The following is a 26985-nucleotide window of genomic DNA, read 5'->3' as shown; positions in this document are numbered from 1 at the left end:
TAATCTGCATTGTGCTTCATCATATTTGCTCTTTAAACTTAGGGTGCGCTGAGAATTTGGAACAGGGGTGATTGTTCACACAAGCACCCCATCCCCAATTCCTCTTTGCAGAACTGAACTATTGCCTGGATAGCTCAGCTGGATAGCTATCGCCTAGATAGCTCAGTTGGTTAGATAGAGCACGGTGCCGATAACGCCAAGGTTGCAGGTTTGATCCCTGTATGGGACAACTGCATATTCCTGCATTGCAGGGGGTTGGACTAGATGATCCTCAGGGTCCCTTCCAACTCTACACTTCTATGTCTGGCCATAAACTACTACAGTGGGAAATGACACACCAGCCTTACTGTGCAGGCAACGGTTTTAACATTCACAGCAGCTGGGGAAGGAGGAGAACCTTGTGGGTTCCCAGCACCCATTCCAGCTTGTCAACACCTTTCTTAAAATGCCCAGAATTGGGCACAATATTCCAGGTGTGGTCTGACCAAAGCATAATAGAGTGGTACTATTACTTCCCTTGACCCCCTTCTTATATTTGTGCATCTGATTCTTCCTGCCTAAGTGCACAACCTTACAATTGTTTCTATTGAAATTCATTTTGTTATTTTGGGCTCAGCTCTCCAACCTTGCTTCCTGTTCACCCTAATTCCTTCTCTGTTTGGTTTTTAGAATCTTTCAATTCCTCACCATGACCTTATGGCCCTTGCAGCCACAAAAGGAGCCATCTTTATCGCTGCCAATTACAGTGCCTAACCTTTGCAAGACAGACCTGCCCAGGGTCTTCCTCTGTTCTTCATCGCAAGCCTTCTCTTCAAATTCCATCCATCTCGTCTGATCATTGACGCCTTGGGCTGCAACAACATCCAGAGCAACTGGAGGGTAGACTTTATGCCATCCAGGCAATTCAGTTCTTCCCCCATCTTCCTTTTTATATGCCACTTCCTTCAAATCACTTCTTCCTGTGGTGGAGGTCATGCTCGGTCAAATGATTTGTGCCGGCTTCTTTCAACTGCTTCCCAAAATGTCAGTCCTGTGGTTTTGAGCTAGAAACTAGAGTTCTGACAATTTCATCTTTCCCCTCTCTGTGCTGGAATTAGATTCTAAACACTTAAGTTTGGGTGCTCTGTGATAACCAGCCTTCTGTCCCAGATAATCAGACACATCAGCTCTGGTTGTAAATAACCTTGTGAAATCATCAGCTGTGCTAAAAGTTGCTCAAGAAAGAAACATTAATTTGTAGTCTATAGTCTGTAATGTGAGAGGGAAACTGGCAATGCAATGGTTGGATCATGGAGAAGCATTCAACAGAGAATACGGAAATTGGCAAATTGGCCAGTCATTGTTTCTTTCTGCCCCCCCCCCCAATCTGAAATTAAATTCACCACATTTGCAATTTATTTTTAAAGCCCTTGATACATTTTTTCAGCCTTTTAGCATGCATTTCCTTTAATATAAACTATCTTTTCTCTAGCACACATATTAGGGGTGTCTGCTTGCAAAAATGCAACGTGTTTTCCTTTTTTAAAAATTCTAAAATATGCTGCATCCCATAGTCACCTTTGACTGGACTTAACTCTCCAAGAGTCCTTTACCTTTACCTTTTTACCTTACAATTCTAGACGGGTCTACCAAGAAGCAAGCCCCATTCATTTCAATGGGACTTACTTTCAAGTGTATATTGAGACTGCAGCCTGAAAGCCTGCACGCTCCCTCTCTGCTTGCCCTTGTGATGACCTTCAGAAATCAATTAACAGGGAAGGCGCCAAACCCAGTATTCATGATACCTCCATTGTGCTGATGATTAAAAATGTCTCCTTATCCCTGCAAAGCTGTGCTCTTCCAGGAACTGTTTCGCTCCACTCAGAGCATTAATTTTTTCAAAAAAAATTTAGCACACATTCAGATGCACACAATGGAGCAATTCCAGGGGAGAAGATTGCAATGGATATTTTGATTTCGCAGGAACAATAGCGTGTGCTGAGGTGTCTCGAAGGGATGGTGTTGCACGTGACCCTTGGTTTTTAAGGAGACAATTAAAACACCTGAGACACTGAGGAATGAAAAGCAGCTACTGTGTCTGTAGACCAGTAGGCCCCCCACAATAGATGTATTGCTAGGAAAGAGCACTGCACATATTTTAAAAAGCAAATGCGTAGCAGTAATTATGCTTCTCTGAGTCGTCAGTCATGTGTGTACCATGGTTGTACCTGGAATCATGCAAATTACAAGTCAGACCACTGTAATTTGGGATGAGAATGGGCAACAGATTATTAAACAAAACTAAACATCTGCATTATGGTCAAAGTGCATTAACTAATCTTACATTATATTTAAAAGCTGTGGCCACAATACCAGCAATTCTGCTGTGATCATTCATAATATCAAGTCATCATATATCTCAGCTGTTTTTGCCTAGATTATAAGCTTGAAGCTAGAGCTGTAATTAATATTTCCAAATATGTGGACATTCTCACGCATTCCAGTTTCAGCAATTGAATTTTGCGCGAAATATTTCAAGCTCATAATTTCCTTGGACTGTTTTAAGCTTGGCCTCTCTGGACTGGTTTTGATTTTGACCAGTTTTGTGTGTAACAAGTCCACTTTCAAATACCGACTTCAATTGTCCTGTGGAATTCACTGCCACAAGATTCAGTGGTGGCCATCCACATGGATGCCCATGAAAGAGGATTAGGCAAATTCGTGGAAGATGAGGCTATTAATGACTATTTTGCCATGTGGGCTCTGTTCTAACTCAGTGCTGGCGGCAATATACCTCTGTATACCAGTTGCTTTTGAATTCTGGTGCTGGAGGAGACTCTGGAGAGTCCCATGGACTGCAAGAAGATCAAACCTATCCATTCTGAAGGAAATCAGCCCTGAGTGCTCACTGGAACGACAGATCCTGAAGCTGAGGCTCCAATACTTTGGCCACCTCATGAGAAGAGAAGACTCCCTGGAAAAGACCGTGATGTTGGGAAAGATGGAGGGCACAAGGTGAAGGGGACGACAAAGGACAAGATGGTTGGACAGTGTTCTTGAAGCTACCAGCATGAGTTTGACCCAACTGCAGGAGGCAGTGGAAGACAGGAGTGCCTGGCGTGCTCTGGTCCATGGGGTCACGAAGAGTCGGACACGACTAAATGACTAAGCAACAACAAAATACCAGTTGCTGGAAATTGCAAGTAGGGAGAATGCTGTTCTACCTGTGAGTTTCTCAGAGGTATCTGGTTGGCCTCTGTGTGAACAGGATGCTGGACCAGATGGGTCCTAGATTTAATCTCACAGACCTCTTATGTTCTCATTGCATGCTAGCACTGAAATGCTATCAGACAGAAGATACGATTCCTGTGTTGCAGGTTTTGAGTCTCTCCCAGCTCAAAAATTCTATGATTTGGTGTCAGCTACAAAATACTGTCAAAATGTAATTTCACATTTCACATTTATTTATTTTTACAATTTGGAAGCTTGCACAAACAAAAATCTACAAAGACAAAAACGAAGACACAAGAAAACAACAATAGGAACACCACCCACATCAGAGAACAGAAGCAAAACCAAAAACAGAGGTTTCAGAAATGGAACATACTGAAATCATGAGGTTTCAAGTAATACAAATGTTGTTCGTTTTTCCTGTTTCTTTGTTTTGCCTTTGTAGATTTTTGTTTGTGTAAGCTTTTAAATTGGAAACCAAAGTTTTAAATAGAAAACAAAAACAAATGAAAATAAGGTGATGAACTGTTAGTAGTCATGGTGAGTGCTTTTTCTCCTGGGGGTACCCAAGGGTACGTGGTACCAGCATCTTTTTTCCTAGAAGAAAAGCACTGGTCATGATGACTACATGCTGCCTATATTCTGACTCAAGGCACCAGGCCTCTGGATATCAGTCACTAGGGAACCACAGTGCAAGAGTGGTATTGTGTTCTTGTTGACTTCCCAGGAGTATCTAGGCAGCCACTGTGGAAAAAGGGTGCGGGACAAGGTAGACCTTTGATCTGACCCAGAAGGGCTCTTTGTACAATCTTAAGACCTGAGATGTCGAGACTGTCAAATAGTGTATGCCATTGCATGTCAGTACTGTCAAATAGTGTATGCCATTGCATGTCAGTACTGTCAAATAGTGTATGCCATTGCATGTCAGTACTGTCAAATAGTATATGCCATTGCACGTCAGAAATGTCAAATATCAATCCTCTGCCATCAAAAAGTTAAACAATTGTCTGAATTCACATACTCCCTCTTCCCTTTCTCCCTAACTTTTAGAGGTCAGGGACTGTCTTGGTGTTCTTTAAAAAATGAATTGTAAGCCACTTTGGTAGCATTTTGGGCTGAAGAACATGTTTGTGTGAAAATGCTGCAAATAAACAATAATTCAATTGGATGTTAAATACATATTTGGAGTACTAGGTGTTGGAGAATATTTGACAACAACTTTTTCCAAAGGAGCACTTCGAGGACAAATCTGATGAGCAAAATCTAGCTGAAACCATTACGTAGCTGACTCCACACACCTTCCTGTTATAAAGTATGATCTCCCAGTTTTGTGTTTGTCTGTTTTACGTCCATTGGCATTTCCTGAGTGACACTGTTGGTGCTAAGCCCTCAGCTGGATCAAATCCTGAACGCTTTGCAAGATTGCCCATCAGCTCCTTTGCAAGCCAAGTCGTCCAGAACCTGAGCTGCTAAATAAAGTCTTCAGCTGCTTTACAAATCATTACTAATCAGTTGCTAGATCACTCTGATCTAGGTCTGGCAAGCATGCTCAGTGCTTTTGCCAGCAACCTGAGCAGCAGGTACCTAGATCAGAAATTCAGTTGACAGAGTCAAGCAATAAAGCCTCTAATCTACCATCCAGCTTTTAAGTACTGAAAAATGAAGCATCTTGCAAAACATCTAGGCTTTGCTTTAATTCTAGCATGCCTGGGAATATGATCCAATTAAATGCAGCTATCAACACATACCTTTTGAACTATCTGTTTAATCATGAGGCAAACAGAAAAGCCTGTGGCAGAGCAGTTTTCCAGCTCACAGTGATATATCCTAAACATACACACAACAACAACAACAACAACAACAATTTATTACTTATACCCTGCCCATCTGGCTGGGTAGCTTCCAACAAGCGATAAAAAATACATTAAAACATCAGTCATTAAAAACTTCCCTAAACAGGGCTGCCTTCAGATGTCTTCTAAACATCAGATAGTTGTTTATTTATTTGACATCTGATGGGAGGGCGTTCCACAGGGCAGGTGCCACTACCGAGAAGGCCCTCTGCCTGGTTCCCTGTAACTTTGCTTCCCGCAGCAAGGGAACCACCAGAAGGCCCTCGGTGGTGGACCTCAGGCAATGGGGGTGGATATGCTCCTTCAGGTATACCGGACCGAGGCTGTTTAGTTAAGTGGGGTTATGACTAGCAGCCTTTGCCCAACTTGGAACAGACCTGTTGACCAGCTGCAGAGCATGTTCCCATGGTTCCCGAGCTAGGCACATGCACCCACACCAGGAACCAGAGCGCTTGGGGAGGGCAGAATGAGAAGGTTGCATAGCTGTTGCAAAGCCCTGAGTGGCTTTCTGTGGAGTCTTTACATGGCGGGGTGTGCACCTATTTATCTACTTGCGCTGATGTTCTTTTGAACTGCTAGGTTGGCAGAAGCTAGGACAGAGATACGGGAGCTCACCCTGTCACTCGGATTCGAACCGCCAACCTTCTGATCAGCAAGCCCAAAAGCTCAGTGGTTTAATCCACAGCGCCACCCAAGTCGCTCTAGAATTGTACTGTTAGTATATCAGTGTAGTCTATCATTCTCCATCAAATGAGAAAAGAAATTGCATGCAATAATTATTAAGGGAAACAAACAATTCAGTGACATTCTCATGGGTGGGGCATGCATCTTTGTCCATGCTCTCCTTATTTTAAAGGTGACCCTGTGGAGTTTGCACGTCTCATATCATTCATTCTAGAAAGAATCTCTCCAGTGTTCTGTATTTTGCAGCCTTCCTGGGTGCCTTTGTTTTGGTGAAAACCCAATTATCTCCTTGGCTGGGCTTTCCTGTAAACACAGCAAGCTAGAGAGGTTGTCTACCAAGGGTCTGGCTGTTCACTGTTATTGTTTTAAGTGAAGGTAATTCCTCCTATACAGATTTTTTTTTAATTCAGGAAGTGCAGGCAGCTGGGGAGGCTGCAGAAATAAAACATATAAATCCCCCTTGGCCACCTTATAGCAATAATGCAAGCTCAATCCTGTACCTATCAAAATAATAAAGGAATTCTAAAGTATGTGAGGCAAGAAGTCCTCTCCCCTTTATCCTGCAGCTGATCATGTCTCTAAAAATAGTTCAGAAAAGGGAGCCAGTGTGGTATAGTGGATAAGAGCGATAGACTCATAATCTGGGGAACCGGGTTCGCGTCTCTGCTCCTCCATATGCAGCTGCTGGGTGACCTTGGGCCAGTCACACTTCTTTGAAGTCTCTCAGCCCCACTCACCTCTCAGAGTGTTTGTTGTGGGGGAGGAAGGAAAAGAAGAATGTTAGCCGCTTTGAGACTCCTTTGGGTAGTGATAAAGCGGGATATCAAATCCAAACTCTTCTTCCATAGGCTGTATAATCCAGAAAAGTTAGGTATCTGGGCTGATTTCCACATACATGTACATTATCACATATATGTACGTTATGAATGTATTTCCTTCATAGCCAGAAATTCTAATAGAAATGAATGAAAGACAATGAGCCTGAGGTTAGTCAGCTGCAGTGGCTAGGACTGATAATGAGGAAATGAGATTCCATGGCAGGAACAGGAAAGCTGTAGAATTACTCTGTGGTGTCCAAAGAGATTAAAGTGAAAGGAAATCAGAATATAGACATCTTTGTTTTAGTAGCAGCTGTTTCACTTGGTGGTCCCAATTTGGTCTCCACTGCATTCCTAATTGACTTGTCTGAGTTAGCGTATTTCCTTGTTTAATCAAGTTCATTTGGATTTCATTTTATTGTCTAACCGGGGCCTCCCTTTCATAGAGCTTTCTGGAGTTTAGTACTTTGCAGAGCTGTTATCAGTTATAACTTGGAGCATATGGCAAACCAGATGTACTTACATGCCCTGGTAGATAGATGCAACTGTAGTGATTCCTACAACCAGTGCACTTCGGAACTGAGACTTCTGGGAATTGCCAGAGTCAACATCTACTGATGTTTACAGGTGATTCTTGCCCCAAGTAATCCTGGATGAAATTTGGGCCATGGGGACAGAGTCCATTCATCTCCAGTGATTTTTAGAACATTAATTTGATTTGACGCTGGTCATTTGTTCTGCATTTTAGAACTTTATGATTTTATGATGTTTTTGACTGCTGGACAGTTAAGTCCAGTTAAAGGCGACTATGGGGTGTGGCACTCATCTCGCTTTTCAGAGGGAGCCAGCATTTGTCCAGAGGCAGCTTTTGGGTCATGTGGCCAGCATGACTAAACTGCTTCTGGCGCAACGGGAGACACCGTGACAAGTGCCAGAGTGCACGGAAATGCCATTTACCTTTCCACCACAGCAGTACCTATTTATCTACTTGCACTGAGGTGCTTTTGAACTGCTAGGTTAGCAGGAGCTGGGACAGAGCAATGGGAACTCACCCCTTCACACAGATTCTAACTGGCCAAGAGGGTCAGTGGTTTAGGTCACAGTTCCATCTGCGATGTTTTAATACCTATATCAGTAGTCTGTCTGTCTTTCTATGGGAAATCCGGACATATGGCAGTCCATGTTGACAGTGCAGATTTTCCTGATTTCCCCCCTTAAAATAACAACAACTTTTTTGGGGGGGGGGGTGGGAGCTCAGCAACTTTTCTTTCCAGACTCTCACTGTTTGAAATATGGAAACCTTAACCTACCCATCAATTTATATGAATGAGTTGGTGGTTTAGAAAGACTCAGTGCTTTTTTTTCTAGGGGTACACAGGGGTACGCATACCCCTAAACATTTTGTGAATCTAAGTTTGGCCTTGTTGTGGGGCAGTATTTCAATATGAGTAGGAAAATGAGAGTACCCCGGAACAATTTTTTAGGGGGGGGGAGTAGATTGAGTATGGACTAAAACAAAGGACAGTGGCCAACTCTCCCCTCTGGGGGCAGGAAGCTGTGAACTCCTCTTTGTCCTCTGGAATGTATGCTTCAGGGGGGAAAGAGGAGAAACAGGAGAGGTGTCAGGACACTCAGGTTACCACTTCAACCCCTCCCTAAACCCCTCCTTTTTGTGATGTATCAATGATGTAGTCTTAGGGGTGTAGCATGGGGATTAGGAGCTAATAAAAGTTGGGGTCTTCTTTTGTTCAGGGCTTCCATCTTGTTTCGTCTTGCTGTGAGTGGGAGTCCTGTCGCGACAGTTTCAAAAAAGACCAAGCCTACTGGCTGCTATTTTGCTCCAATATTCCTGGTTGATGTCCTTGCTTTTTGTTCAAGGGAGCCCTCGGATTTCTCTGTTAACAGTTCGCAAACCTTGGGGGTCCCCATTGAGCATGCTCCTTCCTCCCCCCCCCTTCTGTTTCTCAATAGCTGCACTCTGGCCACAGAGCCATCAATTGAATCTCAGCTGTGAGGAGTTTGAGAACGCTTTCCTAAAGTCCTGAAATCCAGCCCAGCCTTTTTGACTCTCCCTCAATTGATGGGACTGGAGTTTCCCAAGTGCGGAGGGCTGGGCAGGGGCTGGGCAGGGGGCAAGAATGCATCTCAGACTGCTGCGCACAGACTTTGGTGATTGTTATTAATAATAAAAACACCCAACAGAAAAACAAACTGCCGAGAGACTTACGAGACATACTGTTCTGGGGAAAAGTATGCCGTGGCCCAAAGCTATCAGACAACTGATAAATGGCATATGGACATGGCTTTATAACATAACGAAATGAAGAAAAAAATTCAATACATTTCCCCTTCAGTTTAGACTGACACCTTATTTATCAAGTAACAAATCTGAATAATTTGAGGTTGTGTGCCACCCGATATTGTATTTCTTTTCTTGTTGCTGTTGGTTTTTTTGTCTGCCTGCAGATTTCTGTGCATTTAATTTCAGGCACAACTAAGCGAAGACCCAAGCTGCAAGTAAGCAAACTCTTTAGCATAGGCATTTTTCAAGACTGACGCTTGCCCAGATGATGGCCGACATGGAGAGGAATGCATAATGTTTCTGTACGTTCCGCAGAGCTACTGAGCTTGGCAATAGGATGAAAATAAGGCCAAGCGAAAATCGTTATATGCAGCTATGGCAGGAGCATTAGCCTTTTGCACTTGCAAACCTAATTAACAATTACCAAAAGAGCCAGTGTGGTATATCTATGGCTGGATGTTGCTATCCATAGAATTGTAGAGTTGGGAGGAGCCACAAGGCTCATCCTGCAATATAAGAATCTTCCACCCAATGTGGGGTTTGAACCCACAGCCTGAGATTAAGAGTCTCATGCTCTACCCACTGAGCTATCCAGCCTGGATGGTGCCCAACCTGGAGCATAGAGCTCTGTTCACCCTTCACACCCCACCATGTAAAGACTCCACAGAAAGCCACTCAAGGCTTTGCAACAGCTAGGCAACCTTCTCATTCTGCCCTCCGCAAGCGCTCTGGCGCCTGGTGTTGGTGCATGCGCCTGGTTTGGGAACCATGGGAATACACTCTGCAGGTGGTCAACAGGTCTGCTCCAAGTTGGGCAAAGGCTACAACTCATAACCCCCCTTAACTATACGGCCTCGGCCCAGTATACCTGAAGGAGCATCTCCACCTCCAGTGTTCAGCCAGGACACTGAGGTCCAGCGCCAAGGGCCTTCTGGTGGTTTCCTCCCTGTGAGAAGCAAAGTTACAGGGAACCAGGCAGAGGGCCTTCTTGGTAGTGGCGCCCGCCCTGTGGAACACCTCCCATCAGATGTCAAAGAAATAAACAACTATCTGACCTTTAGAAGACATCGGAAGGCAGCCCTATTTAGGGAAGTTTTTAATGTATGGTGTTTTATCATGGTTTTAATACAGTGGTACCTCGGGTTAAGTACTTAATTCGTTCCGGAGGTCCGTTCTTAACCTGAAGCTGTTCTTAACCTGAAGCACCACTTTAGCTAATGGGGCCTCCCGCTGCCGCCGTGCCACCGGAGCACGATTTCTGTTCTCATCCTGAAGTAAAGTTCTTAACCTGAGGTACTATTTCTGGGTTAGCAGAGTCTGTAACCTGAAGCTTAAGTAACCTGAAGCATATGTAACCCGAGGTACAACTGTATTCTGTTGAGAGCTGCCCAGAGTGGCTGGGGAAACCCAGCCAGATGGGTGGGGTATAAGTAATAAAATTACTACTACCACTACTACTACTACTGAGAGTAAGCCCCAAATAATTCAGTAGGACTAACTTCTGAGCAGACGTGTTTAAGATTACACTGTTAGTTGGATACAATCCTAAATCTTTCTGGCTTCAACCCCATTCAGGTCTCCTATCACGTATATGCATGCAATATACATCCTGGCATCAAACTATCCTTTTTATATATTTTTTAAAAAACAATAGCCAAACAAACTTGCCGCTTCTGTTTTTGTTGTTGTTTGCTCAGATAAGCGGTATTAGATTACCGCTTGTCTTTAATCTGTCACGCAGTGGGTGGGAACTATAAATAGTGCAGGCAAGAATGGGCCTGTTGTCTTGGCTATACATATGATTAGTGAACATCAAGCTAAATTCATTACAATAGGCTTAATTTAATTTGAACCGTCTAAATGTTCTGAGTGTGTGTGTGTGTGTGTGTGTGTGTGTGTGTATCACATTTATGAACAAATTGGGCTGACATATGCATCTAAAAAATGGATGAGAGAGAACTCGTAGGACCACACCAAGAGAGTAAAAATCAGAATGCTAATCCATGCTGAGAGACAAAACCACACACACACGCACATCCCACACAAAACTATAGGAAACCAGGGAAATTCTTCATATTGCTCATCGTTTGAGGCAGCAGTACAAAACATTAACTGATATCTGTTTGATGTTCCTTTCTGCAAAAAGAAGAAAATATCTACTTTTTTATAAAGGAAATCAGAACAAATCCGCCTTGTCGCCCTCCCCCCCTTGCCCTCTCCCCAAAACATTTTCCCTTATGAAGGAGGTTGGGAGACAGGACTGCCCAGTATGTGCGACAGAGTGGTGCTGTTCATGTTTTGGTCTTGCTCATGAGTCTGTTCCTGAACAGGGCTGGGGAATATCACAGTGGAGAAAACAAGTCCTATATAAGCCCATATGAAACCGCCCTAGGGTACAATCAAATGAAAAGATTGATGGGATTGAGATACAGTGAAATCACGGAAGAGGAAAACGACGTTTCAGCTTAACAAAATCTTCCTTATTGGAAATCTTTCCTGCTGGCCCTTTGCGAACAACTGATACTTGATTATCTTCTGAGGTGGGGAGAGTTTTGTCCAGAACCCACGCAACCACCAAAGCTGCTTAAACTGAAAGTGGGTAATAGGAGGTGTAAAATCTGCCAATATATATATATATATATCTGGCAAAATTCCCAGATTGGCAGGAGTCACTTGAGTGGCTTTCTTTTTTCTTTTTGACATTTTCTCTTCCATTTTAAAGTTAACATTGATTCACAGTGAAATTCTCAAGTTATGGAAATCTTTAAGCAGTCCTAAGAAGCTGGAGGTGTCGGTGTAAACTCTTCCCCCATCCCTGTTACTTAACCGGCTCATATAGTAGCATCTACGTTTCTGTCCTACATGATGCCCTGTCTACTGCTGGTTGAGAACAATGGAGGGTGAAGGAAGAGGGGAGGTGTGGGGTGCCATCTGATAAGTTAATGCCCGGTTGCTGCCTTACTATTACTGGTGCTGCTGCTACAATAGGGACGGGGAAACGGTCAGTTTTGCTTCTCCCAGGTTCTCATCCTTCCAGTCTTCAGTTCAGTTCTCTACATTTCCACATCATTTTCCCGAATTTATCTTTAAAAAGAAGAAGAAAAAAGAAGTCCTTGTGAAAATCCATCAGCATTTGGGTGCAAATTCCAATACAGTGGTACCTCGGGTTACATACGCTTCAGGTTACATACGCTTCAGGTTAGAGACTCCGCTAACCCAGAAATAGTACCTCAGGTTAAGAACTTTGCTTCAGGATGAGAACAGAAATCGTGCTCTGGCGGCATGGTAGCAGCAGGAGGCCCCATTGGCTAAAGTGGTGCTTCAGGTTAAGTACAGTTTCAGGTTAAATACAGACCTCCGGAACAAATTAAGTACTTAACCTGAGGTACCACTGTATGCACATTTTTGCAAAGCAACTTCCCCTAATATGTTAGGAGTTCAGCCTACACTCGAGTAGGACCCTGGCAGAGACACATGCCTGACTGGCATATTCTCTCCCTCCTGGTCGATCATTCGGGAGCTTCAAAAGTTTTCTTCTGCCTGAACATCACAGCAACTGATGCCAAAAGGCATTAGCACACTTAGGGATCCGCAAAGTTTGCACATCTCGCGTGACAGACCTCAGCAACTCAGCATTTTGGCTAATCTACTTTATTTACATATAAACACACACGGAGCACTGCAACATGGCTCCCTCTCTCTCTAGCATCAGACAGCAAAGAGAAAAAGAACAAGAGGACAATAGTCCCACTTCAGGAAACACAGTAACACAAACATCCTGTCTCTGTCACATCCCACTCTGTGGAGTCAAAACATACACCGTCATGTGATGGACAAAAATCCCATGACTGCAATCATAGATCAGGAATTCTAACAATACACAGTAACGCATTTCCATATGTTATTTTCAGTCCTAGAATCGTAGCGCTGAAGGGACCTGGAGGGTCATCTAATCCAACCCCCTGCAGGAATCTCAACACGTGGTTCCCCATCCAATCAAAAACCTTAGCAGACCCTGCTTAGCTTCTTAAATGTGCTAGCAGTTTACTGCTGCGCCACTAGAGCTGGACATAATCTGAAAACAGAATCGCTGAAGAGTGCCACCTAGTCACTGTGATCAATGTCTAGTGTTCATTTCACCTTTTGTAATTGATAACAGGACACCACCAGGATAAAATAAACGACTGGCTTGATCTTTTCAGGGGCTCTGGGTAGGCTGTCCCCAGTGTCTGCTGCCCATGCCTACTATTGCTCGCCCCCTCTTCCTACACACGCTCATAGGAAGGCTTATGCAATGGCAGCAGTCTAAATGTATCTCTGAGGTCTAAGCCTTTCATTAAGAACAAAAAGATAATGAAGGAATTAAAAAAAGTATCAAATAGCCAGGATCCAAAGTTGCTATGGAAATTGGTGATTCGGCTTTTCAATTTTCAATTCTCAAGGAAGGGGGAAAGTGTGCAAAGATAATATCAATACATCCCCCACACCACAAGACCAAAGATGATAACCTATGAAGCTTATTTAAAATAGACATCCATCTTTGGTTGAGCTTTGATGCATTTTTCAGTTGCATTCTTCCTTCCTGGGGAATCTTTTAGGAGCTGCATTCCATTGGTACATGGGGCCAAACATTCATTAGTATTCATAATTTGCCCTAGCATGTGCATTTTGGTATGTATTATTTGGCTGCAAAACTGTACTGCAAAATTCAGAGAAGAGCAAATTTTGAAGAACGGCTGTGTTTCGTTCTGCATATTGTTTCAGAAAGTGCAAAATAGGGAAATTTGAGAACCAATGTGGTGTAGTGGTTAAGAGCGGTAGTCTTGTAATCTGGGGAACCGGGTTCGTGTCTCCGCTCCTCCACATGCAGCTGCTGGGTGACCTTGGGCCAGTCACACTTCTTTGAAGTCTCTCAGCCCCACTCACCTCACAGAGTGTTTGTTGTGGGGGAGGAAGGGAAAGGAGAATGTTAGCCGCTTTGAGACTCCTGAAGGGGAGTGAAAGGCAGGATATCAAATCCAAACTCTTAAATTTGCCTTAAAATGCAAATGGGATTGAATGGGTGGTGTTCAATGCTAGTCCTACTCAAAGTAGACCAACAGAAGTTAATGGGCATGACTAACTGGGCATTACTAGCAGGAACCACTACTGCGTATTTCTTACTCTCATAGGAACCACATTGGTATTTTTATTTTGCAAAAATGAAAGAAGTCTGGCTCCGCTCTTAAGAGAACGGGAATAACTGCATGTTTACAATGCAAAATAAAATGAGCAAATAAATGAATAAGGGTAGAGGAAGCATCTGGAAAACTATATAAAAAAATTATTTAATCTGAAAATTTGCTTGTTGTGAATGATGAACAAGTTGTACCTTAGCCGTTTTGAAAAGGAGCCTTTTCAACTCGGCAGTAACATAACATTACATCCAGATTCCTCTAAGCCAAGAATTTCAATGAAGATCAATTAAGTCTCTCTCTAATTTAGTGGCCTTCTGCCAGGCTTTGGGCACGAAGAAGCTGGCAAAGAAAATGATATTCAATTGACTTTTGAGGATTAGATGCCAGCCAGTGCATATTAATCAGCTAATAGCATGCACCCAACAGGTACCATGGGATCTCATTAATAGTGGTACGTGATTAATGCAATGATGAAGGGAGCGACCCAAAAATTACAGTTGATGTGGGTCTGTGCGGACAAACAGTTCACAGGCAACCACACATATCTGTCACTTTTTTGGCTCCTCTATGCCATTTTTCTAATATCTTTTTGAGACAGCAAAGTGAGAAAGGGAGGGAGACAGAGAAGTGCAGGATTATTAATCATACAGAAACATTCTGTTACTCAGCAATAGATGGCTATCAAAATAAACAACACAATAGTTGAGTTGGAAGGGACCCTGAGGGTCATCTAGTCCAACCCTCTGCAATGCAGGAATCTCAATTAAAGCATCCATGACAGATGACCATCCAACCTCTGCTTAAAAACCTCCAAGCAAGGAGAGTCCACCGCCTCCCAAGGGAGTCCATTCTACTGTTGAACAGTTGTCAGAAAGTTCTTCCTGATGTTTAGCTTTTCCATGGACCGCCTGAATAGAGCTTCAGACCATCAGTGGTCTACAGACCACAGATGGAAAACTTCTCTGGTAGCTGTTAATGCCCCCTGCAGAACCATCTTTTAGCCACTGGCTAAACAAAAGCCTTGAGAAAAGGTCATGTCCTTACTTTGCAAGGCCATAAAATAGCATTTTTGTTGCCGCGTGTTACACTGAAACCATTAATTTGGCCCCAAGTGTAGACAGGTTTGGCCAATACCAACCAGGGGACAATGTTCCTTCCATTCTCCTAAAGTCAATACCAGCTCGTTGGCCAAACTTCTGAAATATCAAGTTGATCCCCATGCACCTTTATAACTGCTTATATGCTGGAAACAGCAGGCCGAACGTCAGCCTTTTGTCCCTGTAGCCTGATATTCTGTTACTTTTTAAATATATTTTTAATGTGCTTGCTTCTTTTTATTTTATTTTCCATATGTTAAATGTTGAGGTGGCCGGATGTGTAGGAACTCGTTTTAAAATCTCAGCGCATCCGGAATATGACTCGTGCACTCCTATATGTAATCGCCCATGTGGAAGTTCATTTAGCAAACATTTCCAAGGCGGTTAAGTGCTTGTTAAATAAATCTTTATACAACTGCTCAGATTGCCTGTAGGCTTGCAAAGGATCCCACTGCTCTCAGAGCCATCTGTTGGAACCTGGGCCGCACTGACTCATGATGAGAAACATGAGGAACAGCTCATTCGCAAGCATACTAATTCAAATTGGCTGGAGTTGTCCGTAAGCCAGTGAAAGAATCAGATTCAGAGATGACATCAACTGCAGCAGGAAGTCTACTGACCCCAGATCTGTGGCTGGTGTGTAATTCAGTAACTCTGCTTAAAACTAAGGCTGTGGACACAAGTTTTATTCTATAATCAATGGAGTCTGAGTACTTCTTTTTCCTATGTAGTCCACACACACAGAGGCTAGATCTATTGCATGTTTTTTTTGGCTGCTTGAGAAACTGGTTTCATCTGGAAATAAAAGCTTGTAGATTGATTCTGTGTTACCCTGCAGTGTGACCATCTGAAAACATATGTAGGTAGTCTCAGCAATGGAGGAGAGGTATCTGCATACCTGCCTAATGACATTAGTGGATGGGCACATAAGGTAAAGGTAAAGGTAAAGGGACCCCTGACCGTTAGGTCCAGTTGTGGCCGACTCTGGGGTTGCAGCGCTCATCTTGCTTTATTGGCCAAGGGAGCCGGCGTACAGCTTCCGGGTCATGTGGCCAGCATGACTAAGCCGCTTCTGGCGAACCAGAGCAGCGAATGGAAATGCCGTTTACCTTCCCGCCGGAGCGGTACCTATTTATCTGCTTGCACTTTGATGTGCTTTTGAACTGCTAGGTTGGCAGGAGCAGGGACCGAGCAACAGGAGCTCACCCCATCGCGGGGATTCGAACCGCCAACCTTCTGATCAGCAAGTCCTAGGCTCTGTGGTTTAACCCACAGTGCCACCATACTGAGATCATAATTACCACTTCCTTCTTCCTTCACCTGGGCATGTGTAGAGAAGAAAAGTAATGGATAACGTAATCAAGAGCAGGGTTTTTAAGTGTGCATCAAATAACTATACCCACCTTGTGGGTCACAGAATCTAGACTAAATCTATTCATCATCATTATCATCATCATCTGTGATCCACTCAAATACTGTAATCTATTGTTTTACTTAGGGTTGCCAGATTCCTCAAAGTGAAAATCAAGATAAAATGGTTGAGCTTTTCCTGGTTTTCCCAGACATTTTGCCGATTCAGTGAAAACCCTGCCCCACCCCCCGATGCCATTTTGCTGCCCAATTCCTGGATGTGTCTGGGGAAACCCAGGCATATGGCAGCCCTAACTGACACACACAGCTAGATTGGTCTGAAATTCATTGGCCATTCAGAAGATTTAAGGAAGATCGTCTTAACAATCGACTCCCATGGAAACACATCGTTTACCTAACAAAAGGTGGAGCAAGCTTGTTATAATAATAATAATAATAATTTATTATTTATAGCCCGCCCATCTGGCTGGGTTTCCCTAGCCACTCTGCTCTGGAGGGTAGGACTCAAACCAATGGCTTCAAGTTACAAGAAAGGAGATTCTGAGTAAACACCAGGAAGAACTTTCTGACAGCAAGAGCTGTTCAACAGTGGAATGGTCAGTGACGTGCAGTGAATTTTTTCATAGGAGAACAGTTAGGGCCAGAGGTGCCAGCTTGCAAGGGTGAATGGGAGCGGCAGTGATGTTGTTATTGCGAGCATCATGCCTCCCTCCTTCTGCTGGGCAGAAGCTTCCTGGAAGGATGTGCCAGGGGAACGTTTAGGGGGCTACCCTAGTCCCCCTAATCCACTGACCCCATACCACGGCTAGAGTGAGGTCATAGGCAGCCAAGCAACTGTGTACAAAGTGTCAGCCTATGAAGCAGATCTGATACCCACTTAGACAATTATCCCCTTTCCCTCAAAAAAGGACAAAGAAAGGTAATTGCTTGAAGTGGAATGCTCTCCCCAGGGAAGTTCATCTGGCGCCTTCATTATACACCTTTAGGCACCAGGCAAAAACATTCCTTTTTAATCAGGCCTTTGGTTGATCTGATGCTATGCCCTTATAAAATGTGGGGTTTGGGGGGGTTATTGGGTTATTGTTTTTATTTTGATTATGTATTTTGTGGTTTCATATTTTGATTTTATTCTGTGAACCACCCTGAGACCCCTGGGTATAGGGCATAATAATAATAATAATAATAATAATAATAATAATAATAATACGCGTAAGTGTACATGTAGAAATACTTACTAGAATTGAAATAGAAATATAATCCATTTCACCACAGTGAGACAAGTGGCCAGGTGACCGATGTACCTTCTTGGTCCAGGTGATGGTCCAGGTGATGAGGCACTCCTAGGCCTCTCCTGCTCTCCCTTGCTATAGTTCTTTAGCTTTAAACCTGGCAGCTCTTCAGTCAGATGGTGCCTTCCAATAGAGGTCTGGCCTCCAAAAAGTAGGGCACCAGGGAGTCCTGTGCTTCTCCATTTCCCCCCTCTCTACCTCTCTGGGAGGTTCAGAGAACAGCCTAGTAGAGCCAACAGGATGCCATTTCAAATATTCAGTATGCCTTCACTTCTGTCCTATGTGTAAATGGCAGACTCTGAACGCAGAAGAAAAGGACAGCAATATCGGAAGACCGAAAGCTCTGGGAACAATAACCTGCAGAGGAAGTAGAAAGTGGGGTCAAGGCACGCAGAGCAAGATCCAGAAGCCTCCCCTCTGGCTTTTTCTTTCATTCTCTGAGGCTCCAGAAACGTTGAGGAGTCTTACAATCCATTTAATTAGTTACCTGGGGAGCTCAGCATCTACGTGTAGGGCAAACTGTGTGGTGCATGTTTAATTATGCCCCTTTCGTTCGACTGGTTCCAAAGAATAAAAGTGTCTGTGTAAGTTCCGTTGGGGTCGCTGCCCACATTATGCCATGCATAATGTTCTTGTTATATCCTGTGGGCTTTTTTAAAAAAGAAAGACTACGTCTGTTGCGTTCTGCAAATCATGGGGTCTCGGACCTTCCACAGTTCAGGGGCAAGCCCATGAATTACACAGTTTTCTTCTGATTCCATATAAGAATGTTATGAAGAGCCAAGAACTGCTTCTTCTGGAAGGACAAATGTATGGTGTGGGTGTGACCTGAGTTGGCAGTATATTTAAAATAATAAATAACATCGATAAACCTCGGTCTGCCCTTATCCAGCCCCTCATCTGCCTATCTGATAACCAATCAGCTTCCCCCACCTTAGTCTCCGTGTTGTCCTTGTAGACCTCAGCAGGGAGGAAGAGGATGGGGACAAAGTAGAATTGGTTAGCTCCACCTGGCATTGGCTCTGGCGCCACCTGCAGTTGGCCTCCTTGCCTACCAGTCCCAATAGGCACCAGCCATCACTGGTTCACTGAGGAGATGATAAGTCTCTGCCTCAGTGGGCCCTCATTCAGACTGCAGATAGAAGTTAATGTGATTGAATGTGTCTCTATAAAAATGAAGAGAAAACCCATCTTTGAAGATGGCTATCATATCTCCTTCTCAGTCTTCTCTTTTCCAGGCTAAACAAACCCAACTCCCTCAACTGTTCCTCATGAAGCTTGGTTTCCAGACCCTTGATCATCTTGGTTGCCCTCCTCTGCTCATGTTTCACCTTGTCAACATTCTTCTTAAATTTTGGTGCCCAAAACTGGACCCAGAACTTCAGGGGAGCTCTGACCACAGCAGAATAGACTGGTACTATTACTTCCTTAATCTGGGCACTATACTTCTGTTGATGCAGCCTAGAATAGCATACAGAGCTACGGTTTCCAGAATTCCCTGGAAAGAGGAATAGATTGGGAAACCAGTTCAGAAATAGCTGCTCTTGTAGGAGAATAGGGGTCTCCTAACAGCTCTTGCCACCTTTAACAGCCTACAGCTCCCAGAATTCTTTGGGGGGAGCCATGATTGTTTAAGATGGTATCATAGTGCTTTAAATGTATGACATGAATATGGCCTTCATGAATCATACTTGACTACTATAACAGTCTTTTTTGTCAATTGGTATGTGTGGGTGTTCAGACACCCCTGTTCCAGTCCCTATTCCCATTCCCTCTTCTGAGGTCCCAAGGTGTGCCCAAACACACTTTCTTCTCCCCGTGCCAAAACTTTGGCCATTACTTGACTATTTAGCTGTCACGACTTATGGAGAATTTCAGAAAAATATCATTATTATTGTGCCCTTTATGTACGCTGATCTCCTGCTGCCTTTTAAAATTTCAAAATGATGCAGAGAATATGTAGCTCTGAGGAATTTCTGTGCATTTACTTCAGTTTTTTTAAAAAAAGAAATGGAAAAGATTGTATAGCTTTCTTTCTTTGCCTGGTGAGAATTGATTGCTCTGAGAATAGTTAATACCCCTGAGAGGTTTTTTTAAAGCTTTCATTTTAAATTGCTCCTAACGTTGCCTATTAAAAACACTTTTAAAAAACCCACCGAAACCTTCAGGCCTAGAGAACGGAAATCAATGGTATACCACAGATATTTTCTGTGAAAAAGAAAGTTAGTTTTCCCACTTCATTTTCCCCTAGAACTGTAGCTTCATGTCAGGCTCTGAGTTCATATCAAACCGGGGGGGGGGTACCAATTGCCTTGTAAACCTCTCCTCCCTCTGACAAAAATTAAGCAAGGCCTGTCCTGGATTTTGCCCAGCATTCGTTTGAATTTGACCTTCCATGATGGAGTTTTGTTTTCATTAGTGTTCTAGCGCAGTTATTTCAGCACCAAAGGAGCCTTATTAATCAATCCATTAATTAATTTCTTATGTTTATATGCCACCTTTCCCCCCAAGGAGCTCAAGGTGGTTCTCCTGCCCCCATTTGATCCTGTATGAGGCAAGGACTGGCCCAAGGTGAGCTTCAGGAACATGGGCGGGATCTGTGTGGCTATCAACTTACAGATTTTAAAATAAGGGACCAGCAGCCTCGAAAAGAAGGGATCAGCAGCCAAAATAAGGGATTTTCCAACACAGGTATGTTCAACTTCTGAGCCCCTCCAAGCCAAAGGCAGAAAGCCCAGCCAGCAGCCAAATGAAGCCTCAAGCAGTGGTTCCCACAGTGCAGCAACCCGGCAAAGGGGATGCAGCAAGGAAAACCACCGTCACCTCTCCGCTGGGAAGCGCTGAGCAAAGGCGAGTCCCCAGGCAACGCGGCCAATTTGATCGGCACAAGGCATGCAAGCTCCACCCCCCAGTCATTCTTAGACTTCTTATTGGGTGAGCAACACAGCCAAGCAACACAGTTGGAGCCTCCCTCCTCCCTGGCCGGCAGGGAGGGAGGGAAAGGAGCTGCTTCCTATGAAACCCAGGAAATTTAAGGGACATCATCAATAAGGGACAGCAGCGGGACACAGTGCTGGGATAAGGGACTTTCCCGCCAAATAAGGGACGGTTGACAGCTATGCCTTTCCCCCTCCTGTGAAAACAATACACACTATGCAACACACTTTTGTTTTAAAGTTTAAAAATAACGCATGGCTTTTACTTGGTGTTCTTGTCAGATTGAATGTACAAGACAGGCAGGTAATACTTATGTTACTAAAACATATTTACATGGTTTTGCATCCGAGACTAATATTTGCAGAGCGGCTGAACAGTCGGTAACTGAACTAACGGGGGGGGGGGACCACCCTCAGGCATATGACATCACAGAATTCTATACTACAACATTAACACTTTGCATAGTATTTAGGAAGCACGATTCCCACAATCCGAACCTTGTTCTCCCAGGTCAGCACTCTAACCATTACTGTAATGTTTTACTGTTGCTTTGGCCATTGGCTAATGTGAATAAAGTTCTCTCTCTCTCTCTCTCTCTCTCTCTCTCTCTCTCTCTCTCTCTCTCTTGCCATGCTTAAGGAGTGTTGCTGAATGGAATTGTATTACCTTTAAACCCCAAGATGAACTTTAAGGAGCCACTTCCTAGTCCTGAAATCCTGTGAATTACATTGCCACTCTAGGGAGACTTACCCAATAGGACTTATTTCTGAGTAAGCATGTCTCTTATTACACTGCACATCATATGATACATACGTTCAAACAGTCATTATTTTCTCATCCCTGACCCTGGTCACCCACTGCCCTGTTTCTCCTTATTTGTGCAATTAAAGAATGTCATATTCACATTTTAGGGCAAGTTGTCAAGAGTTGGCATTATCCTGGGGATAAGCTCCCTCCCATCTAGAGAACCCAACTGGGATCTGGGAAGAGAATAACTGGCAGGTAATGGATGCCTCTCGCCTCTCTTGATGTATTTATTTATTTATAACCTTTACTCCACACTGGCCCAGTTCACTGGCCTTATCCACCCTGTTGGATGACTTCTGCTGAGAGAGGTACAAGGGGAACATAGGAGGTGGCCTTATCCTGAGTCAGACCATTGCTCCATGTAGCTCAGTACTGCCGATACTGACTGTCAGGGCTTCAAACAGGGATCTCTCCCAACCCCACCTGGAACTGCATTCCTAATCTGGAGTGCCACAGGTTTCTCCACCCCTGTTTCAGGGGCAGGTGTGCGAGACCCTCCCCAAACTGCTCTGGTAGGCATTCCTCTCCGTACCAATGGCGTCACATGAGAGTCTGGACATGTGGTTATTACCAAGCTTGTGGTATTACTTCAATCTAGAGCGTGTAACCAAAATAAGCACCACCCCCCTTTATTGCTAAAACGCAGAGAGCCAAAGGCATCAACAAAAGCAGGCGATTTAGAAAAGAGAACAGTGAAAGGAAAATGTACTTCTAACTTGGCTAGTGCAGCTGCCTCACTGATAGCTTCACAAGCCAAGATGTACAACTTAATTACTGCCCTGAAAGACAGGATACTCAAGACAGGATCAGATTAATGGCACACAGCATCTTCCCAAGATTGGGTGACTTCAGACTCCAGCCAAAGGAGAAAACAAAACAAAACCCTCTTCCAGGCAGAATTTTTCCTTAGCATCTCTTTGCAACACCCCTAGACACCAAGCCCCCAGTGGCCAGACAGTCAGGCAGAGGGCTTTGAAGGGCTTCTTCCCAGTGGATATTATGCCCAGAGCCTCTGTCTCCTGCCTGGGATTCTAGGACTAGTAGCCTCAGTCCATGGAAGGGAAAATGATCCACAGGGACCTAAAGTTGCTCATGGTCACTGCCTGGGAAAGGGGGTAGCAAAGGAAGTGGAGGGAGATGGTCAAATGAGAAAAAGGGCTCCTTCAAGAGTTGTATATAAGAGAGAGACTCCTGCAAGGGGAGGTGGACCTATAGGAAAATCACCCCCAAAACCAGTATTGTGATTTCCTCTCACCCCAGCAGGGGTAGGGACAGGATGAAAGAAAAGGGAGCATTTTGGAGACTCCCTGCAGCTGCCACCTGGGCTCGCTCGTCAATGGTTCTGATAATGAAGATGTTTCTCTTCCTTAATTTATAACTAGTACAGTGGTACCTCGGGTTAAGTACTTAATTCATTCCGGAGGTCCGTACTTAACCTGAAACTGTTCTTAATCTGAAGCACCACTTTAGCTAATGGGGCCTCCTGCTGCTGCCGCGCCGCTGGAGCACGATTTCTGTTCTCATCCTGAAGCAAAGTTCTTAACCTGAAGCACTATTTCTGGGTTAGCGGAGTCTGTAACCTGAAGCATATGTACCACTGTATCTTGTAAACTTTGGCTCGACCTTGCGTTTGGCACTGCCTAGCAAAGTGCTCAGCCCAGCCCAGCTTCATGCAGCCACACAGTTTAGGGGAGTTAGAATAAAACAATGAGATAAAACAATAAATTAAAACAACAAAACGAAGCACTAAGAAATAAAACAGAAGAGAGGATAAAAACAAATGCTAAGGGTTGGTTATAGAGCAGAAACTTGCCTTAGAGTTGGCCTAAGAGCTCAAAACTCTGCTTCAAGCATTCGGCAGCCATCTTCCTCTCCCGAAAAGGCACCTTCCTATTTTCCTAGCTGTGTGGGTCTGCGCTGCAATCGTAGTGCACTTGACAACTGTAACCTGTTACAAACCTGATATGTTTCTCCCAAGAATTCTAGGGAGATTATGAGATTATGACCGTAGTCTTTCTCCTTCCACATTAACAGGGAAACTCACTCACCTTGCCTTGGCCTGGCCTGGGAGTGAGTTGTGGCAGTAGCAACAAAGCAAAGGCCACATTGTTGGTGGCCTGCTCTGCAGGACTGGTGCTAGGGCAAGCAGGGTTGACCCATCTCCACAGATGAGGCCTAGCAGAGAGCATTGAGATGAGAGCCTCTCAACCCTCTGATGTCATAAACTGTGATGTCAAATGCCTTTATGACCAAGAGTTATAAAAAACCCCCAACCCACACCAGGTTCTTTCTTGGCCCCTTTACACCTGAGGTGCTCCTGGCCACTTCTGTTTTCACTCACTTATGAGGAAAAGGTAGTTCTGAGCGCTTATTGCTAAGTGCCAGTAAGAGATCTCTGAGTCACAACATTTCCCCGTCTACCGTATTCTAAGCCATGTTCCATAAAGTGTACCATGTGGCTATTGGCCATTATAATCTCTTACTGCCAGCAAATCACAGATGGCCCGTTGTACTTGCTATTAAACGTAACCATCCACGAACGAGGCCAGAGTGGCATGAACGTTTTATTGGGAGAGCTAAAAAATAATTGCATATTTCATGTAAGCAGGCATTTGGACTGCCCTTCAGAAGACTCCCTTAGTTTGAAAGAGGAACAGGAGGTGGGAAAGAGGGCAGTGGTGCTTTCCTTTTCGTGCCGTGTTCCTTCCATCCTTTCCCAATGGAAGTGGCTCTGCCACTTGAAGAAGGGTCGTAGCTCAGTGGTAGAGCATCTGCTTTGCATGCAGAAGGTCCCAGGTTCAATCCCCGGCATCTTCAGGTATGGCTGGGAGGGAACCCTGCCTAAAATCCTGGAGAATCCTTGCCAGTCAGTGTAGACAGGTGGGCTCAATGGTCTTGACTTGGTAGAAAGCTTCCTGTGCCAGAAACAGAGGGGCATTTAGAGAGGGGCAGTGGCAAGGCAAAGAAGGCCTGATACTGGAGAAGGAAGATTAGTGAGCTTCCTTGCGGCTGCCCAGCCAGGCAGGTGTTATCTGTCTCTAAACAGAGATGGGGCTTCTTCATCACCTGGCCTGCCATGCCAACTGTGCTGGGCCCAGGGGTAAACCCGAGCAACACGGTCCAGGTCCGGTCCCGAATTCAAGGATTCCGTGAGGAGTCAGTTCAACAGGACCAAGGCAGGAAACCAGGCTAGGTCAGGCACAGGGTCTCAGGTAGGAAGCAGCAATGTTGCTCCCGCAACCTGGGGTGGGGTCCGACAGCCTTTTATCTCTGTCGGGGTAATGGCAGGTCCTGATCCCCTGGTAACTCACCTCCCTGTCTCGCCCAAAGGCGAGCACTCCTCCTGCGAGTAATCAGGTCTCTCCTTCTCTCAGACCTGAGTCTCTGCAGCTCAGGAGATGTCGGTGGATTACTAGACCCAGAGGCCACCTCAGCCTCTCTTGACCCAACTGGTAGTGGAGCAGCTGTAAGTGATTGCCCAGCAACGAGGTAATCCCCGCATCTGGAGCCAGGGCAGGCTCAGGCCCCTGACTTGGCCCAGCTGGTGCTTGTTGTAGGGGAACCTGTGCAGACTGGGGCTCTTCAGAATCAGGCCCCAGACTCGGTTCAGATGCCCCCTGAGGCAGAGGATCTGGTGCAGACTGAGACTCCTCCGGTTCTGAGTCCGAGCCTGAGTTCCAGGCCATTACACCAACAATGTCCCTTGCAGACTTCATGATACGTGCAAAGCTTAAAAAGAAAAGGGGGGGGGGGAAAGGCTAGGCTTTTTATTACTGGGACTTCAGCAGCCAGTCCTGGCTGTGCATGTTCTCACTTCTTCCAGTTATCGTGAGGTAAATCCAGTCAGACTACATGGCACTGTGGGTAGTGATGCTACACACCTGTTCTGACCATGCTCAGGCACATTTCTGGAAGCTAGGCCCCAGGACTGATTTCTGCCCTGATCAGCCTTGCTCTTTGATTATTTTCATTTCACTAACTTGCCCTCTTGTGTTAGCAAGCACAACTGGACACACTGAGAGTATGTTCTTTGTAATATATATTTATCTTAAGCCTTTGGCTTAACCCCTTAGTCGTCATCCTCCCCAGATGAGGTCTAATATAAGTACATTCAACTGCATTTGCTATCCTTCTCCCACTTCTCTCCTTCCACCATATATATATTCCACCATATATATGGTGGACACCAGCTGCTGCCACTGCCTCTGATCCTGCAAGTGACCAAAAAGTGATACCAAGGAAAGTCTTATCCTCCATCAGTTTGTTTAAGCCCCTTTTAAAACCTTCACACCAAACCTTGCAGGAGCAAATTTCATATTATAGCTACACTCTAAAGAAATAACCCCCTTTTTCATCTGTACCAATCCTTCCACCGTTCAGCTTCCTTGGATAGTTTCTGGTATTCTCAGGAAGGGAACAGACCCTCAGGTGGTTCAATGGGTCCGTGTGCCTGGATGTTAAGCTGAAGGTTTGTGGTTCAAGCCCATCCAGAGACAGCTGCGGGCAGGATTCCTGCATTGCGGTGGGTTGGGCTAGATGACCCTCAGGGTCCCTTCCAACTTACAGTTCTGTGATTCTGTAATAATCTGTAATAATGCTGGGGTGTTAAGCTTCCCACCTAGTGCCAGGACCTTAAAAGCCTGGGAGAATTCATGTGATGGGGAGGTCATGTTGGAAGGAGAGAAGAGGGACAAGGAGAGCAAATGCAGTTGATTGTACTTATATTAGACAACAACAACAACAACAACAACAACAACAACAACAACAACAACAACAAATTTTATTTATATTCTGCCCTCCCCAGCTGAAGCTGGGCTCAGGACGGCTAACAACAATAAAACAGTACAACAGTACAACACAACACAACACAACACTCTAAAACAATTCATTATAAAATTAATTCAAATCAAACCAATGGCAACCATTGGGCCAGAGCTCCGCAAAGATTGCCGAAGGAGGGAGTCAGGCTGTGCCCTGGCCAAAGGCCTGGTGGAACAACTCTGTCTTGCAGGCCCTGCGGAAAGATGTCAAGTCCCGCAGGGCCCTAGTCTCTTGTGACAGAGTGTTCCACCAGATCGGAGCCACAGCCGAAAAAGCCCTGGCTCTAGTTGAGGCCAGCCTTTATCTGGGGCAGATGGCAACTAAGGAGTTAAGCCAAAGGCTTTTAGGGAAAAGGTGGATATCCAAGAAAGAAAAGGAGCCTGCACCACGGAGGTGCAAATAACCTAATACTTTGTCCTTTCCCCTGATCTGTTATGCAACGGTACTTAGTTTGGAACCATAGATAGCCAACAAAATGTGGAACATTTTGAAGTAATTTACCATTGTCCCGAGGCCTTGGAGGGTGGCATGCGAGCTGCCAAACAAGATTTGACTAGCTGATTTCAGCTGCAAAGGGAGGCATGTATAGCCTTCTAAGGAGACAGGCTTGAAAGGAAAG

The 26985-nt window shown here is 44.6% G+C and overlaps 1 long non-coding RNA gene across 2 annotated transcripts; it reads right to left on the bottom strand.

Annotated features, from left to right (window-relative positions):
• Positions 1-10934: 10934 nt before the first annotated feature.
• LOC310758839 lies at positions 10935-23718 on the bottom strand. 2 transcript variants are annotated; one of them, XR_014545989.1, is made up of 5 exons: positions 23594-23718; positions 17748-18158; positions 14239-14629; positions 11830-11951; positions 10935-11003 (listed from the first exon to the last, which is right to left on the bottom strand). It is a non-coding gene; the product is annotated as an uncharacterized lncRNA (long non-coding RNA). The 2 variants fall into 2 exon arrangements; XR_014545990.1 differs by lacking the exons at positions 10935-11003; positions 11830-11951 and having other exon boundaries at positions 14181-14629.
• Between the last annotated feature and the right edge of the window lie 3267 nt (positions 23719-26985).

Source organism: Podarcis filfolensis (genome assembly GCF_964270895.1).
Source record: "Podarcis filfolensis genome assembly, chromosome: 3".
Taxonomy (NCBI): Eukaryota; Metazoa; Chordata; class Lepidosauria; order Squamata; family Lacertidae; genus Podarcis; species Podarcis filfolensis.
This window is presented reverse-complemented; position numbering and strand designations above follow the sequence as displayed.